The following is a 17737-nucleotide window of genomic DNA, read 5'->3' as shown; positions in this document are numbered from 1 at the left end:
GACTGAGGTCCATGGCAGCTTGATATGCTGCCATGAAGTGGCAAACTCATTTTTCAGTGGGCATCATCTGTAGATTAACACCCTGCTGGATAAAGTTTGTTCTCCAATCAGGGTGCGAGCTACAGTTCACCCATTTTCTAATAAGACTTAAAATAGTCAAAAATATTTCTGCTCAAAAAGCCAGCACCATAGTGGCTCAGATGCAAACTTTTAGTTATGTACTCACCATAACTTCAGATGTTTGGGATCCATAACATTGACAGATGATACAAGATAAAACAGTAGAACTCAAACAGTAGCTTTAGTGATGGTTTTACAGTTTATATCTGAAAAGGACACAAACAATTGATCTGTTTTTCAAATTTGTTGAGTCCTATCTTAAAGAGGGAGACAGAGATTGGAACAAACTTTTGGGACAAAAGATGGATTAGGCCTAAGTGATACTCTTATCTTTGTGAAAATCAAGTACGGTGGTTTGATAGATAGGGCTTGAAAGTCTGAAACTCTTTCTTGCAGAGGTAATGCAATTAAGAAGGCAGTTTTCAAGACAGATATTCAAAGCTAGTATTGGACTTTAAGAAGATCTTGATTAAAAACAAGGTTAAAAAAAATTTCAAAGACCTCTGGTATCGGGGGGGTAATAGGGTCTAAGCCTCTGAGAGTTGAGCCCAGATAGCACCCCTCTTCCACTTACTGTGATACAATTTCTTAGTGGTGGGTTTGTGGGCTGAGGACCATCCTGGCTGGGGCTTTGGATCTTAAGCAGGGGCTCGACTTGATCTTGTAATGTGTTGTATCTGTCGGTAGGAAGGGAAGATAGCATTAAATTTTGAGTCTATCTCTGCTCCAACAATGGGGAGGATTCGACCATTGAATTTTTACTTTTGAGGGACTGGTTTAGGTTGCAGAGATCCAAAATGGGTCTCAGGTCCCCTGTCTTTTTGGCACTAAAATTTTCTTACTGGCTTTTCCTCCGATCGGATCTGGATCCCAGGTGGGCTGCTTTGACTCTTTTCTACTCTTTGAGTACTGCTATTTCTGGCTCCGGCCTGTTTGGGATGGGTGGGGGTGGTTTTTGTTTTTGGATGGTGGGGGTGGGCGGGTGAAATCGATGGTGTAACCTCGGTCCTCAATAGACTCCAGCTGTCCTAGGGTGCTTGGAAGCGGCACCCGACTGGCTCGGAGCAACACAGCGGGCAATCCTCATGAGAGGCACAGGGGGGCAGAGCTGGGAGTGTGGGGAGAGGCTGAGCAGCCACGAAGGACTCATGGCCTCTGTCTGTTGCAGGGGCCTCCTGGCCCTCGGGCGCCCTCTCTGCCTCTTTTTCTCCCCTCTCCTGCCTCTCTGGAAAGAATCTGGGAAGGAAAGAGGGAAAGAATTTCTGTGATTTTCCTCTCTTTCTCCCCCCTCCTCCTCAGGCCAAAGAGGGCGAAAAGGGAGTGGAAAATCGCGGAGTCTTTCAGATAAAGTCTTTCCCCTCTGCTCCTCTTGCTCTTTTACTTACCTTAAGAACAAAACAAAGAGGGGCCCCATCAAAGAGCCCCAGCAAGGAAGGAAGCAAGAAGGCGAAATGACACAACACAAAGCCAAGCTCGTAGAGCCATGCCTGTGCCTGTGCCTGCTGCTCTGCCCACCCCTTACCGCGAAATGAGCCTCATGCTCATGGACGCGAAGAAATGGGGTTAAGTGTAGCCAACTGAGACCCAGAGCCAACCCTGCTGGGCTAGCTGTAGGTTACCTGAGGACCTGAGACCTTGTTGGAGAGCTCTTTCTCATCCCACCTGAAAGCTGGTGAAATGTGCCAAATAATTCAGGACCTCCTCAGAGTAAAAGCAGGCTCCGCTCAGGTACTGGTCTGTGCTCCTAGACTCCTCTAGACTCTTTTTTTTAGGAGGATGGGGCCGGGCCGTTCCTCCTCCACATCCTCCTGCTGGGTAGCAGATGCCACCACCATGGCATCTACAGCGCCGCGCAACTTAAGAACTCCTTCGGTGGGGCAGACAAAAATTTTTTGTAGGAGGCAAGGCACTGAGTCCACAGTATCTTTCCCACGCCCTCCCAAAACAAACCAGCTCTAGGAGAGGAGAGGGAGACAGGAGAGAGAGGGAGGAGCTCTGAGAAGGCCTTGAACACCGACTCATCAGCAGCAGGGGTTTGAATTATTACAGCGCCGCTGCTTGAGGGATCTCTAGAATGTCTGCAGCAACCAAAAACAAAACACACTAACTATTACAGAAAAATTTCTTTTTTTTTTTTTTTTTAACCAAAGACTGTCACAATAAAAAAATAACTAAAAGGATCCAAGAACCCGGTGCATCCTGGGATATAGTAAGCTCAGCCAATATAACATCATTCTTTAGTAAACATTCTAGAGTCATGAATGTAAGCCTCTCAAGGGTTTATTTTGCTTAAGCTGCATACTGTACCAAGTCATTGTAACCATGCATTAAAAAGATGCACTTTAGTGTAATCATAGCCATTTCATCTCATAGCTGGAATAATTTCATTAAATGCATCCTAAACGTTAATTTTTCCAAGGAGTCAATACTTTGTATAATGCTGTGTTCCATATGTTCTTTCACGTACAAGTATATGGCCATATATTATATTTCCTCTTAGTATTTTCTCCACTAATTTTAGAATTTCTGTTAATTTTAAATCTGAAAGGGAAAAAAACAGTAATGTTAATTTGAATTGGATCAGTTAATGTTCTTTCAATTTATTTTAAAATTAAATCTCCAAGGACTAGTGACTCATTAACTGAAAAACAATTTACTCTGTCTGATTCCATCTACAGTTAATGTTATTTCACATACACATCTTCCTACATGATCAAACAAATCATTAGCTGCCCCCTAAACCACTTCTTTTAAGAGTCTTCATTTTCATTTTCTCCCTATTGTATTTTCTGATTCTTGATTGGAGACTATAGCATCAAATAATTTATCATTTAAATACTTGGGAGTAAATGCATATAATTCAAGCCTCTCTTGTGTGGTACCATACCACACTGGTTGTTGTGGGTTGAATTAGCCTCATTAGGGGCTACTTCTGATGGTTTAGTATTAATATCTTCTGACATGTTACAATTTGGATGTATACCTTCTTTGTTAACCTCATCCGTCTCATTAATTCTAGTGTTCTTTTTTTGCTTTTCTTGTATGTTTAAGTCATTAACACCTATGTGATGTGGAATATCACATCTCTAGCAGCCTACACACATCTGGCATTCCAGAGCATTTTCTAAAAAATAAAATTAAAAAGCATAAGATAAATGAATGTAAATATTTTGTGAAAAATAAAAGCCATTAAAACTGTACAAATAGCAATGCTATCAATAAGAAATGTTCTTTACAGTGATAATAGTAAGTGCATTCATAATCTTTTCCTTAAATACTGTAATATATTATAATGCAGACAACCCCCAAATTATATTTTTTCTAAATTCTTACAAGCAGATTTTCATATCTTTTGAGCTATACAACCTAGACATGTATTGCCAGAAGATTTTTGTTAACTAGACATAAGCTTTCACATGACCAGAAAAAAAATTCCTGTATATGTACATGTTTATTGAGATATTTACAGAAATATGAAAACATGTTTAATTGTATAAATAGCAATACAAATAATATTGGAAGTCTCTGAGGATGTGCAACTTACAATGCAAATATTAAAATCGCCTTTCTTCAACAACATCTATGGTTTCACTCAACAGTTTGTAAGTCACTTGGGTTTTGAAGTATTAAGTACATATAAAACATTGCTTATTTTCATAATTTCTAACAAACAACTAGCAATATTTCCAGTAGAGCATGATGTAAGCTAACATTTTCAGTGAATTGTCTGGTCTCCCACATTGGTGTTGCACATTATGCATCTCAATAAAATGTAGGTCTCTCGGTTATGAAAATGTGAACATAAATATGAAAATATAATATATAATAAAATTGGGAAGAAGTAGCTGAGTCAGATCTGAGGGTTGGATCTGAACCCAACAGTTAAGGAAGAATGAAAATGAACAACACAGGTGGAATGTTAGGATGAGTACACAACTTTTTTTTCATAGGTTCATAGGAGATTACTAGGATAATAGCTCAAGAGCCTTTACAAGCCTAGCCAGTATAATCCATTTTTGCCCGGTATATGGCCCCTAAGAACAGAAGGATGCCATGGCTTTGTGCCTATGCCTTGAGTATTTTACAAATTTTACAGACTGGCCCTATCCATAAGGGGCATGGGCACAACCAAAGGTGCGAGTTTATGATTTACCCATCCATCAATCCAGATTAGTCTTGAAGAGGGCCAAGGAAGGACTTTGTTTAACCTAATGGGAAGCCAATTTCAAAGAAGGGACAATCCCCGAGGCACATATCTGTTTCTCCAGCATGTTCTGTTTGATTCACTGACTAATTATTGTATCCAATTCATCTCCATGTATCAATTGAATGTTGGTATAATTCAGTTGATTTTTCTGTATCTACTGAATTATATATCTCAATAATGGCTCTTAGTATATATGTTCTTCCTATCCATGGAGTGTTACTGGTCCTGTTGAATGAGTTTTAATGTTTTCCTTCCAATTGTACACAAAGTCTATAATTTGTAGGTACCACCCTTCTAACACTGCAAGGACAATCACAAGAATTATTGATTTTTGCCTTTTAATATGCACAACAGTTCACTTAATTTGCTACAGTTAACACACAGGCTGTCTGAACGCGACATATTGTTTAGAATGGTATGAACTTCAGTTTTCACATTCAGTCAACAATTTATGATTTTAAAAATCCTCTAATTTTATTTATTTGGGTTCTCTATTTTAACATATAATTATGTAATCAATGCATGATGATGATCCAAATATATTTACTACAATGCAGTAATGCACAAAAAAAATTACAGGTAAATATCTAAGCCTTGACTGTAATTCAGTAATATAACTGACTGTCAGGACAAGACAAAGACCTTCAACCAAACTTAACTCTGGCTGGAGACACAAAGGGGATTGTAACAATTACACACACCATTGATTTAACTGCAGAATGATATGGTTACTGTAGAATAGTGTGTGTGTGTGCTGTACCTTTAAGAAGCATTTCAAGAACAGCATGTGCATATAAATAACTTACAAATGCTAACTTCAGTACAATTTTGAGAGTGCAGCCAAAGAGTGAGCATGTATGAGTGTAAAAACTAGTGTGTTTATAAGTTTACTTAAGTTAAAGTTATTAAGCCTCAATCTTGATGTGTTTGTACATAATAAAGATTCTTGAACAGATCCCACAGACATGTGTCTATTTTATCATGATCAGACAAGAGACATGGTGTCAGCACAGGGATTCCAAAGACTGCTTTTCATAGCTATGAGGTGCAGAGATAACAGTGAAGGTAAACTAAGAGAACCAAGCACAAAAAAGGGCAAGAAACGAACTAAAGGTAATGAAAACATGTATGAATGATTCATTTATTAAAAAAGATAAAACAGAGCATTGCAAGGGCACAGAACACATTATTAAGCAAGCAAGAGGCACAAAAAGTTTATTAATTAAACAAAATGTTTAAAATTGAGATATTTGATAAAACAATTATCAGAAAAGCATGTAAGGGGATTGGAATTACCTCAAAATTGTAGAATGAGTGTGTTTAATGAGCACAAGAAAAGTATAATGGGCATAAAAAAGATTAAATGAGCAAAACAAATATAATAAAGGGCAAAAAGGGCATATTAAGCTTAAATAAAGCAAAGTGATTGAATGTATTTTGGCAAGATGCTGTGTTTTGGCATAAACCACTATTTTGCATATATTAAAGCTATTAAGGGCATAACTAGAGTTATTTGAAGTATCTCAAAGTGTGTAAAAGTGATTACAGTGTCCTTATTACTGTGCATTTATTCCAAAGAGTTTATTTGTGTGCAAAGTGCAGCTATTTCATAAAGTGCAGTCAAAATACATCCATTTCGAAAAGTTTCTTGTGCTTAGTATGTCTATTCACAGAGTGCCGCCATTACAAAGTGTTTCTTGCACTGTACAGAGTTATTTAGCGAAGTACAGTCATTTTGGGAAAGTTTTGGTATGCTATGTACTGTTTTTTCGCAAAGTGCAATTACTTTGAAATGTTTTTACTCTGAGCTTCTTCTGCCCAGTTTATTCGCACAGAGCAGTTATTTTGAAATATTTCTTACACTGATAAGAGGGGATTTCTTACAGTACAATGATCTGAAGAGTATTCTTGTGACCAGGAGACTTATTTTGCAAAGTTCAGTTATTCAGAGGCTTGTTGTGCTATTGGGGATAGTTACAAGTCCTGGCATAAATTTCTAGCATATGTATATGTATGCATGTTCGCATAGTTACGAGTGGACTTGAGTTGCAGTGTGTAAGTTGTTGGCATGGCAGATGGATTTTGGAAACCATTAATACTTGTATTTGATCAGAATATTGCAGTGAATTGGAGAATATTTGAGCAAGAGTATGATATTTTATACAAGAAGCTTATTCTGACAAAGATGCATGCACCAGGACATTTATTTTGATAAACTTAGTTGGGTCAGAGGCCATTGAAAGAGAGTGTTCATTTGTGTATGCACCAGCAGTATATGAAGGAGAAGGAGAAAACTGTCATATTGTTGTACATGCTGAATCAAGAGAAGACCCCGAGTGTTTGAAATGCACATTCAGGGAAATGTGTAACCCCCAAACAAATGTTACATTACAGAGGTATTTGTTTTACACAAGAGATCAAAAAACAGGAGAAACTTTTGCAGCTTATATTACTGACCTGAGAAACAAAGGTAAAATGTGTAGGTTTGGTGATTTAAAAGATGAGTTAATAAAGAACAGGTTTGTGTGTGGTATTAATAGTGCAGTAGTCTGAAAGATTTTGCTTCATGACAGTGATTTAATGCTCAGCAAAGCTATTGAGATTTGTCAAATCCATGAAGTTACAGAAAGGCACACAAGTATGATTGCAAGTGATAAGAGCAGTTTCAGCAGACTCCAGAACAAATGTAGACTCCATACAACATGTGGCTAGCAGAAGCAAGCCTAAGCACATAGCAGCTGTAACCCCTGTGAGTATGGCAGGTAAAACCCATAGATTTCCAGCAAGTTCTAAGATTGGTTCAGTGAAAAGGGCATGCTGGGTGCAGTACAAGGGTGAGTCAGCAAAACCCAAATCAAGCTTTATTATTAACTGTCGTAATTGTGGTGCCAATCATGAGTCTAACGGAGAAAGGTGATTAGCATTTGGTCAGCATGCCACAAGTGTAAAACATGTTACCATTTTCAAAAGGTTTGCAAATCAAGTAAACCTCACACAATTATAAAGAAGAGTCACTCAAAAAAGCAATTTGATCATACAGAGAGCTGCAACTCTGCTTTCTGTGTAGATGGTATATCAGTAATTGTGGAAAAGGTTGATGCAGTAAATTTCTTGGCAAAGAACAAAGTGTTTTGTTCTGTCTAGAGCAATGGTAAATCCACCGAGCTCAAAGTAGACACTGGTTCAAAGTGTAATGTTATGTCAGCAGACACATTTGCTAAGGTGAGGGCTGGTGAGCAACTTAATGTGGTCAGTTGTGCAAAACTTGTTGCTTATGGTGGTGAAGAAATTCAAAACAAAGGCTCGATAGTGGTTTTATGTTATTTGGCTAGGAACTGCTACAGCTTACTATTTTATGTAGTCAGAAGACATGTGCAGTCATTATTGGGTCTCAGAGACAGTTTGAAAATTAATTTGCTTTCCTTTACCAAAGAAGTTCATCGTATAAGCACTTATCCTAGTTCCAGCTTCAGTGATGCTATTTTTGTCAGAGTATGCTGATGTTTTCGATGACAAGTTAGACAAACTTCCAGTTGTATATTCTATGAAGTTAGACCCAGAGATCAGTCCAGTGGACAGACCAGCAAGAAAAGTTCCAATAGCTATGCAGAATAAATTCAAAGTTCAGATGGGTAAAATGGTGCAGCAAGATGTAATTTGTCCAGTTACAGAATGAAATGAATGAGTGGCTATGGTAGCAGCCCACAAAAAAGGCTCAGACAAAATCAGAATATGCATTGACTCAAGAGATTTGAACAAAGCAATAAACAGACCACATCATCCTATGCATACAGTCAAGGAAGTCGCAGCCCTAATACCAAATGTCACTGTTTTTTCTGTCTTGGATGCAAAAAGTTCATTTTGGCAAGTAGTGCTTGATCGCAAATCTTCATTACTGACTACTTTCAGTACCCCATTTGGAAGATATAGATTCCACAGGATGCCATTTGGAATACATTCTGCAAGTGAAGTCTTTCAGCATGCAATTTTTTCAGGTTGTCATTGTGCCTTAATAGTAGATGATTTATTGGTTGGCAGCAATGGTGAAGCAGAGCATGACAGAAATGTTAGGAGAGTTCTAGACAGAGCACATGAAGTGAACTTAAAGCTCAGTCCTCTGAAGTGTAAATTCAGACTACCAGAAGTCACATATGTAAGTCATTTATTTACTAGCACTGGCTTGTGACCAGACCCATCTAAGCAAGTAGCCATTCTTGAGATTCCAGCTCCAGATAATGTTCAAACTCTACAACATTTTCTTGGTATGATCAACTATTTAGGCAAGTTTATACCAGACTTCAGTGAGTTTACAGTGACTTTGAGAGAGCTGATGCATACAAATGTTACATGGTCTTGGCTGGAACATCACCAGAGAGTATTTGAAGACCTACATTAAGATACTATGATGTCAATAAACCAGTATCTCATTCCTGTGATGCTTCAAAATTAGGTCTTGGAGCAGCTATTGTTCAAGAGGGCAGACCAGTAGCCTGTGCATCTAGAACTCTTACCCAAACTGAAATGCAATATGCTCAAATTCAGAAAGAACTTTTGGCAATAGTATTTGCATGTTTAAAGTTTCATAACTATATTTATGGTCAAGCTCTTCAGATTGAGACTGATCACCAACCTCTAGTCACTATTTTAAAGAAACCTATGGATTCAGCTCCAGCGAGATTACAAAGAATGATGCTCAAATTGCAAAAGTACAACTTCAAAATGGTCTGTGAAAAAGACAGACTTCTTTATCTGGCTGATACCTTATCCAGATCATCCAGAAATACAACAGAACAGCTTAATGCAGAGAATTTTGACTTTGATGTCATGGAAGTGTTTCATTTTTCTACCAAAAGACTTAATAAGCTGAGAGATCATACAAAGACTAACAATTTTGCAAAAGCTCAACCACTACATTAATGTTGGATAGCCGTCAAACCAATGTAGTGTACCACCTGAAGCACAAACTTATTTTCCTTACAGAGATGAGATGTCGATAGAAGATGGCATTATTTTCAAAGGTCCTAAAATTGTTGTTCCTGCTTCATTACAACATGAATATATCCAGATTTTGCATCATGGTCACCCAGGTTCCGAATCTACCAGAAGATGGATGAGAAGACTAGTATTTTGGCCTTCTCTAGTAAAAGATACTGATAAAGTACTTTTTTCTTGTTCAGTATGCAATAGCACTAAACTGCATTTGCAAAAAAAAAAAAACACTTTATCGAAGTCAAGTTCCTGAACTACCTTGGTCAACAGTAGCCACTGATATATTCAAGTGGAACAATCAGCATTTTTAGTGTTGGTAGACTCTTATTCAAACTGGTTTGAAATTGATTTACTATCTAACCAAATATCCACTGCTGTTATCATCAAGTTGAGACATCATTTCTCAGTCCATGGCAGTGCACACAAAGTTATTTCTGACAATGGTACCAAATTTACCAATCAGTTGTTTCACAAATTTGCAAAAGAATGGGACTTTGTACATGTTTCTAGTAGTCCAGAATACCCACAGTGAAATGGACTAGCTGAACATGCAGTACAGAGTGCAAAGCTATTACTAGAGAAGTAAAGACGTGATAAAACTGATGTCTTTTTGAATTTACTCAATATCAGAAGCATACCCCGTGACAATATACTTGGCTCGCCTGCACAGAGACTTCTATCAAGGCAAACCAGAACAACATCACCTATCAGTTCCAGTTTGTTGAGGCCTAAAGCAAAGAACAACAGAACAATCAAAGCCCAACTATTCAGAAGGTGTTCTTTCCAGAAGTCCAGCTATGATGAATCGAGCAGATTTTTTCGTCCACTGAAAGGAGAGATAGTGAGGGTACAAATGGTGAAAGGTTTCGACCAGATTGGTCAAGTAATAGGTATATGTGCCAAGCTGAGATCCTACTTTGTAGAATCAGAGGGTGTGGAGTACAGGAGAAATCGCAGGCCTCTTCTTCCTGTACCAGAATTGATATTGCAGAATTATTCCTGTGATACAGACTCTAGATCTCAGAACAATCCAGACAATATTCCTGTTGTAGAACATGTCTTACCTTCTACTGCCATTCCTGATGATGTTCCTGATGTCCCCAAAGTTGAACATTAAGCAGAGGCAGTCCCAGTTGCTAGACCTAATTGTAAATTCTATGTCACACAATTTGGTCATATTTCCAGACCAAGTGTGAAATACACAGCAATCTGGACATAATTGTCTATATGTATTTAGTTCTATATAACTGCATGTCAAATAATTATTTGTATCAATTGCATGTCAATTAATGTTGTCAATATTGCATGACTCATTTCTCAAAGAGGGAGGATGTGCAATAGTGTGTATGTCTGTGTTGTACCTTTAAGAAGCATTTGAAAGACAACATGTGCATATAAATAGCAAGCACGTGTAAGCTTCAGTGCCATTTTGAGAGTGTAGCCAGAGGGTGAACATGTATGAGTGTAATAGCTAGTTTGTCTATAAGTTTACCTAAGTTAAAGTTATTAAGCCTCAATTCTGATATGTTTGTATATAATAAAGTTACTTGAACAAAACCCACAGAAGTTTGTCTGTTTTATCCTGACCAGACAAACAACAGTTATTATTAAATATAATCCATAAACTGCAAGGACTATCCAGTACTAGTAAATTGCTAATTTAAATAGCTATCCAGGCCATAAACTGCAAGGACTATCCAGTACTAGTAAACTGCTAATTTAAATAGCTATCCAGAGACTAAATTTCAGATGGATTATCAAGATTTACAAAAAATATTACTATACTGTGTTTAAAAATACAAGTAATGAAACAAAAACAATTCTATGCCCCAATAGCTATTTTGATCACAATCTTACTATCATCTGGTTTATATAACTTGCGTATGCCATAACCCTTCCAAGTTGTATTTGATTACTTCTAATTCATTTGCACTTCATAGCAGATTACTGGATATCTGTTTTCAAACTAAAACAAAAAGATGTGCAAAAAGTGACTTCGTAACTTCATGTCATAGTTACACATGTAGGAATGTATTTTTTTTGAGGGGGGAGAAGATCATCATGTGAAAGTATACAGTGACTCAGATACTGAATTTGAATGCAAGAGAGAGAGAAGAGTGTGTGTGTGTGTGTGTGTGTGTGTGTGTGTGTGTGTGTGTGTGTGTGTGTGTGTGTGTGTGTGTGTGTGTGTGTGTGTGTGTGTGTGTGTCTGCATGCGTGCCTGTCGGACTGAGTCCTTTATCACAGTATGAAAGTGTCTGTCCCTGATTAGTAAGTTAGTCTAAAAATCAAATCTATTATAATTCCCTCTAAAACAAGGTTAATCTCATGGGTACAACAGAAAGACAAGTGACTCACACTGTCTGCATGCCAGTGTTGTGATTTGAAATCTAATGATGATAGACAAAAGGAATCCTGATTATAATATATGCCCTTTATGCCCTTTTATAGCAATCAGTTGTAAGAAAGAACTGTACTGTGCACGTGTGTGTGTGTGTGTGTGTGTGTGTGTGTGTGTGTGTGTGTGTGTGTGTGTGTGTGTGTGTGTGTGTGCGCGCACACGCCCGAGTGTATATGTGTGCGTGCGTGTGTGTGTGTGTGTGTGTGTGTGTGTGTGTGTGTGTGTGTGTGTGTGTGTGTGTGTGTGGTGGCCTTTTTATGCATGAAAAATCCAATAAACTGATACAATGATTTACTCAGGAGTCTCCAGCAGGGACTGTCAATGCCATGTATAAACAGAATGTTGCTCCATTATGAATTTGTCTTTGGTTGAGTATGAGTATGTTGCTTGATGTGTAAGAGATGCAATTACCAGCAGTGAAGGGCTATCTAGTGTGATGCAAATATGAAGATGGCAGTGGTCCTCATCATCAAAAGTATGTGTCTGATAATGTCATGACTTCCATTATTGTGTCATGTTTACTAATCCCTGATATGAGAGTATGAGAGGCATTAAAAAAAGAAAAACATGGGAAGTAAGAAAAACAAGATAAGAAATATTCTTAGAAGCTAGACTGTAAAACACTATACATATGTATGTATATATATATATATATATATATATATATATATATATATATACATATATACCTGGGTATATGTCAAAATATCATAGCTGTCAAAGTATCTGCAATCTCAAAATATCAAAAAATAAAATCCTATTTTATGCAGGGGAGCTTTTTCCCACACCCCCTGCAAATTATATATACCAACTCTGGTTTTTGTATTTTGAGTTTTAAATATTTTGTACCAGCACCAGCATCTAGATAATCTGACTTTAGATCAAATGAAGGTCACCCATATTTATCAAAAAATAAATCTCATTTTATGCAGAGGAGCTTTTCCCCTGCACTCCCACCCCCACACACATACCTTATAACTTATATATACCAGTTATGGTATCCCACAACTGTGAAAAAGGGCAAATTCCAAGTTTTTAATATTTTGAATTTTAGATATTTTGTGACAGCAACAGCTTTTACATATTGTGAGTTTAGATCAAATGAATGCCCCCACCACACACACACACACACACACACACACACACACACACACACACACACACACACACACACACAAATGTGTGTGTGTGTGTGTGTGTGTGTGTGTGTGTGTGTGTGTGTGTGTGTGTGTGTGTATATGCAGGTAATTTAAGTGATCTAAATAGCATAATACTGACAGTCAAATGACTGACAGTAAAAAATCTAAATTGCAAAAAACCTGAACATAAAATATTGACTAAATCAAAGTTAGACTGGGGAAGGGTCTGTGCCCTTTCGTCACTGTTGTATGACACTAGAGTAGGTTTATATAATTAGCATGGGGAGTGAGGAGTGCAGCTTCCCAGACTGTGGTACAGAGGGGCTTCCCCCTTGCAAAAAGCAATGAAAGATGGGATAATATCTAACTAAATAGAAAATCATTGAAAAAAATGTGAGAATACTGAACCACATTTTGTCAATGTTTTTGCAGGACAGCCTCCCTGCACCCTCATACCTCCTTCTAATTATATATACGAACTCCGAGGTTCCACAAAAGTGAGAAGAAGCATAAAACCTTCCCCAGTATAACTCTGATTTTGTCAATATTTACGGCCAGATTCAAAAAAAGTTGCTCTCAGTGTGTCTGCCCTGATTGCAAAAGACCTCCTCTCAGTGCAACTGACTGACTTCGGTGTAAGGCCTATCTTTAAATAGGCTTACTACAATGACCAGATTCCAAAACACCTGTTGTCATCCTGCTCGGTGTAAATGGTCACTTACACTGAGAGAAAGTACTCTGGAATCGGGCCCTAAGTATTTAGATATTTTGAACATCTGTCATTGACTGACAACATTATGCTGTTCAGATATTTTACATATTTTTAAATAGACCTTTATGTATACTTATATATATATATATATATATATATATATATATATATATATATATATATATATATATATATATATATATATATATATATATATATATATACATATACATATATAGATGTATAGATATACATATACGGATATACTAGACATCCTTTCTCATTCAGTGACAGGACCACTGCAGTGATTATAAACAGTCACTATAGACTCAACTCCACAACCATGCTAAAATCAACTAGGGCATTCTTGGGTGCAGCTAAAGCTAATTAGCCACTTGTTCTCCCCAAGAAATGCATGTAATTTGGGTTATTATGCAGCTGAGGAATTCAGAGAATAATTTGGCTGTCTAAATTAGCATGACCAGTTGTGAACACAGCCAAATACATCATTCTCCATTATTACCAATGGGGGAGATCATGTAAAAGGTAAAATCAGATAAATGGCTGAGCAGCTGTATGGGGTGGGGTGTTTCTGAATCTGTGTATGCAGGCAGCAGTGTGTTGTGTGAGTGTGTGTATGTGTGTTTGTGTGTGTGTTTCTCTGGTGGTCGCAAGTAGTGGCATTAGATAGGGGATTGATATTGTATATGTGTGTGTGTGTGTGTGTGTGTGTGTGTGTGTGTGTGTGTGTGTGTGTGTGTGTGTGTGTGTGTGTGTGTGTGTGTGTGTGTGTGTGTGTGTGTGTGTGTGTGTGTGTGTATGTGTGTATGTGTGTGTTTGTGTGTGTGCACTTGTTGTAGTTACAGAAATTACAGCAGAAAAGTGCTGATTAGTGCTGTTGATAATTTCAAGCAAACTGTAAATGTGCAAACTGGCCAGTAATGAGAAATTTCCTTTATTGTAGCTAATCATGTCTCTGAATCACATTTTACACAATCATATAAAGTGCCAATCTGGTCGTTGAAGCTAATGCTTGCATTGGGATGCCCTTTGAATCACAAGGGTGTTCAAAGTGCACTGTTTTTTTTTCTTTATAACTCCTTCCATTGAATTCTTGCTATTAAATTTGGTAAGTTACATTACTTACTTGATTTCTTACTTGTGATACAGCTCTGTTTTCCATAATCAGTACACACACACATGTAGATTTACTTACCTTTATCAAATGGCAAAAACCAAAGACCATCCCAAGGTTAAGATAAGTGTTTTTGCTAAAGAAACTTAGGAAATAAAAATCTACAAACACTAATATTAAATAATCCAGAAACCAAAATTGGTCCATGGTTAAAATAAGTGCTGCCCAAGGTTAAGATAAGCACTTTTGAACCAATGTTAAGATAAGTGCTTTCACTAAAGAAACATAGGAAATCAAAATATACAAACACTAATACTAAATAATCGAGAAACCAAGAAATGGCCCAAAGTTAAGATAAGCACTTTTGGCCCAAGGTTAAGATCAGTGCTTTTGGCCCAATTTTAAGATAAGCTCTTAACCTTGGGCCATTCTTTGGTTTCTGGATTATTTAATATTGGTGTTTGCAGGTTTTTATTTCCTATGTTTCTTTATCAAATGGCACTAATGTTGATATAAATAATATCAACGCCAAATGATCTACATTATGCACAGTTTTGGTACATGCAAAAACCTTAAAACAAAATTAAAAAGAAAACATTGTTTTTTTTTTCAGGGGGACAAGCCCACTGTGCCCCCACACTCCTTGCTAATTGGGTCTATATCACTTAATTGAAATGCATATTCATCGAATACATATTCATCGAACACTTATTAGCAAAATTCATTTCAGTGAACCCTAGACTTTTTACCAGGTGCCTAGTCATTAAGCACTCCATTAAGTGTTTTTATGATGTAATCAATGCCATTTCCAGAGCTACTGTTATAGGAATAGTTATGTGTACAAATGTCTGGGTGACACTGCAAAACTTCATTGAACATTTGATAAAAATCTACTGTTTGGAAATTCTTCAGCTGAGGTTCAACAAGAAGCTGTAAGAGGACAACATTGATGCAGAGGAGTAAGATGACTCAAGTATCAAAGCAATTATTCCTCTAACCCTGGGCCTTTCTTTCAAAAGCCATTGAAGTCTACCCAGCAGAAGTCTTCTAAAATAAATGCTATAAGGAAATAAAATGCAGGGTGACACAAATGAGAGAGCAGATTGGCTTTAAGAATAATCCTTTCAAAGGAAAAAAATACCGATTATCTACATCTCATAACTTCTCCCTGCCCTACCTCAGTCTTCCTTCCCAATGTGCAGGCAATCTCTTTCCACTGCCTTCATCTCTGGGAGTGGATAACCCCAGATGTGTGGTTACTAAAAATTATTCATCATGGTTAGAAACTTCAGTGGGTATCCCCTCATATTCAACAAGGGGCCCCTCTGCCTCTAAAGAACCATATCCATCTGTTCCCTCAAATTCTTTCAAATTTTGGTTCAGAAGGTGATCAAGCAGGTTCCCACTTTCCAACAGGGCAAATGTTTCTATTCAAGAATGTTTCTGGTTCCCAGAAAAGAAGGCACCTGGAGACATATTTAGACCTTTCAAAATGTAATAACCTTCTCCTGGTTCTAAAATTCAGAATGCTCACCTTACATAAATTTTTCCTCTACTGTCTTCCAAGGCTTTTCATGTCACATTAGACCTCAAGGATGTATACCTATACACTCCTCTTTACAAATAATACAGATGTTTTCTAAAATTCATTACCTTCAGATTCTTCTTTCAGTGTATATCTTTTCCCTTTGGTCTTTTCAACACCTCAAGAGTCTTCATGAAGTGCCTTATCCCAATCAGAGACTTCTGCAGGCTTCAAGGTTTTCACATTTAACCCTTCTTGGACTATTGTCTCATTATAGCTTCTACTGCCCAAAATAATCTGTTATCCCTTTACTTTACCGTGCATCTTTTTCACAGCCAAGCTGAACCTGAGAAAGTTGTGTTTAACCCCTGCTCACTAGTTAGTTTTTCTACAATGTTTTCTAGACATCTCTCTGATGATAGTATTCTTTCCTCAGAGCAAGTGTCCACTTACCATCACCATGTCTTTATTTGGCACATAAGAACATGTCCACAGCAAGAGAATTCCTCAGAATTCAGGGTTAGATGGTGTCATCCATTCTAATGGTCCAATTTGCCAGTCTCCACATGAGGAAAATGTTATGTTTCCTCAAATTCATTTGGGTCCACCATCTGCATCCTCAATCCTTCCCAATTCCTGTTCTCAGCTGCATCAGGAAAGAGGTCAGCCATTGGGTCAGCCAAGTCCTAATAAATCCAGATCTCCTTCTTTATCCCCAACTACTTCTTAGTTAGTCACCACAAGTGCCTCATACTTCATGTGGGGCACAGTGTCTCAAGGTATCAAGATCCAGGGCAATATGGAAATCTCATTTGAAACACATACATATTAAGGAAATGATGGTCATAATAAAAGTTCTCAAAGCTCTAAATCAATTGTGGATGCCAGTATCCATGTTAGTGATAACAGACAACACCAATGTGGTGTGGCATAAAAACAAACAGAAGGGAATAAGATTCTATCTCCTTTGCAGACTAGATATGTTTACCTGGGAGCTTGCAGTTCAGCGCAATCTAACTCTACAGACAAAATACATTCCATCAGACCAGAGTAGCAGACTGTTTGAAAAGATCCAGGATAGACCTTCTCAAGTGAATGCTACATCTAAAGATCTTCCAAGAGATATTCACCTGTGGGGAACTTCCGAAGTAGATCTATTTGCCTCTCATCTCAACAGACAACTAAAACAGTCCTGTTCCGGGACACCTTGAAAAAATGCATGGAAAAATGATGTGTTCGCTTGGACAGGAATGTTCCTTTATGCTTCCCCTCTCTTTCTTCTGCAATCCAAAGACCTAGTAAAGATCCAGAAGAACTTTCCAAAGATGCTGCTGGTGACTCTCTGTTAACTCAGATAACACTGATTTCCCTTTATTGTGCATCTGGACAGGGGTAATTACCAAAAACTGCCTCACAGAGTGGACATGTTCACACAGTGCAGGAAGACCCGCATCCACCCCAATGTTCAGAATCTCATTGTAACTATATAGATGATAGGTTTTTGATCTC

The sequence above is a fragment of the Protopterus annectens genome, chromosome 7.part0 (assembly GCF_019279795.1).
Source record: "Protopterus annectens isolate FY-2018-M chromosome 7.part0, PAN1.0, whole genome shotgun sequence".
Taxonomy (NCBI): domain Eukaryota; kingdom Metazoa; phylum Chordata; order Ceratodontiformes; family Protopteridae; genus Protopterus; species Protopterus annectens.
The sequence above is the reverse complement of the archived record's forward strand: the minus strand, read 5'-3'. Positions refer to the sequence as shown.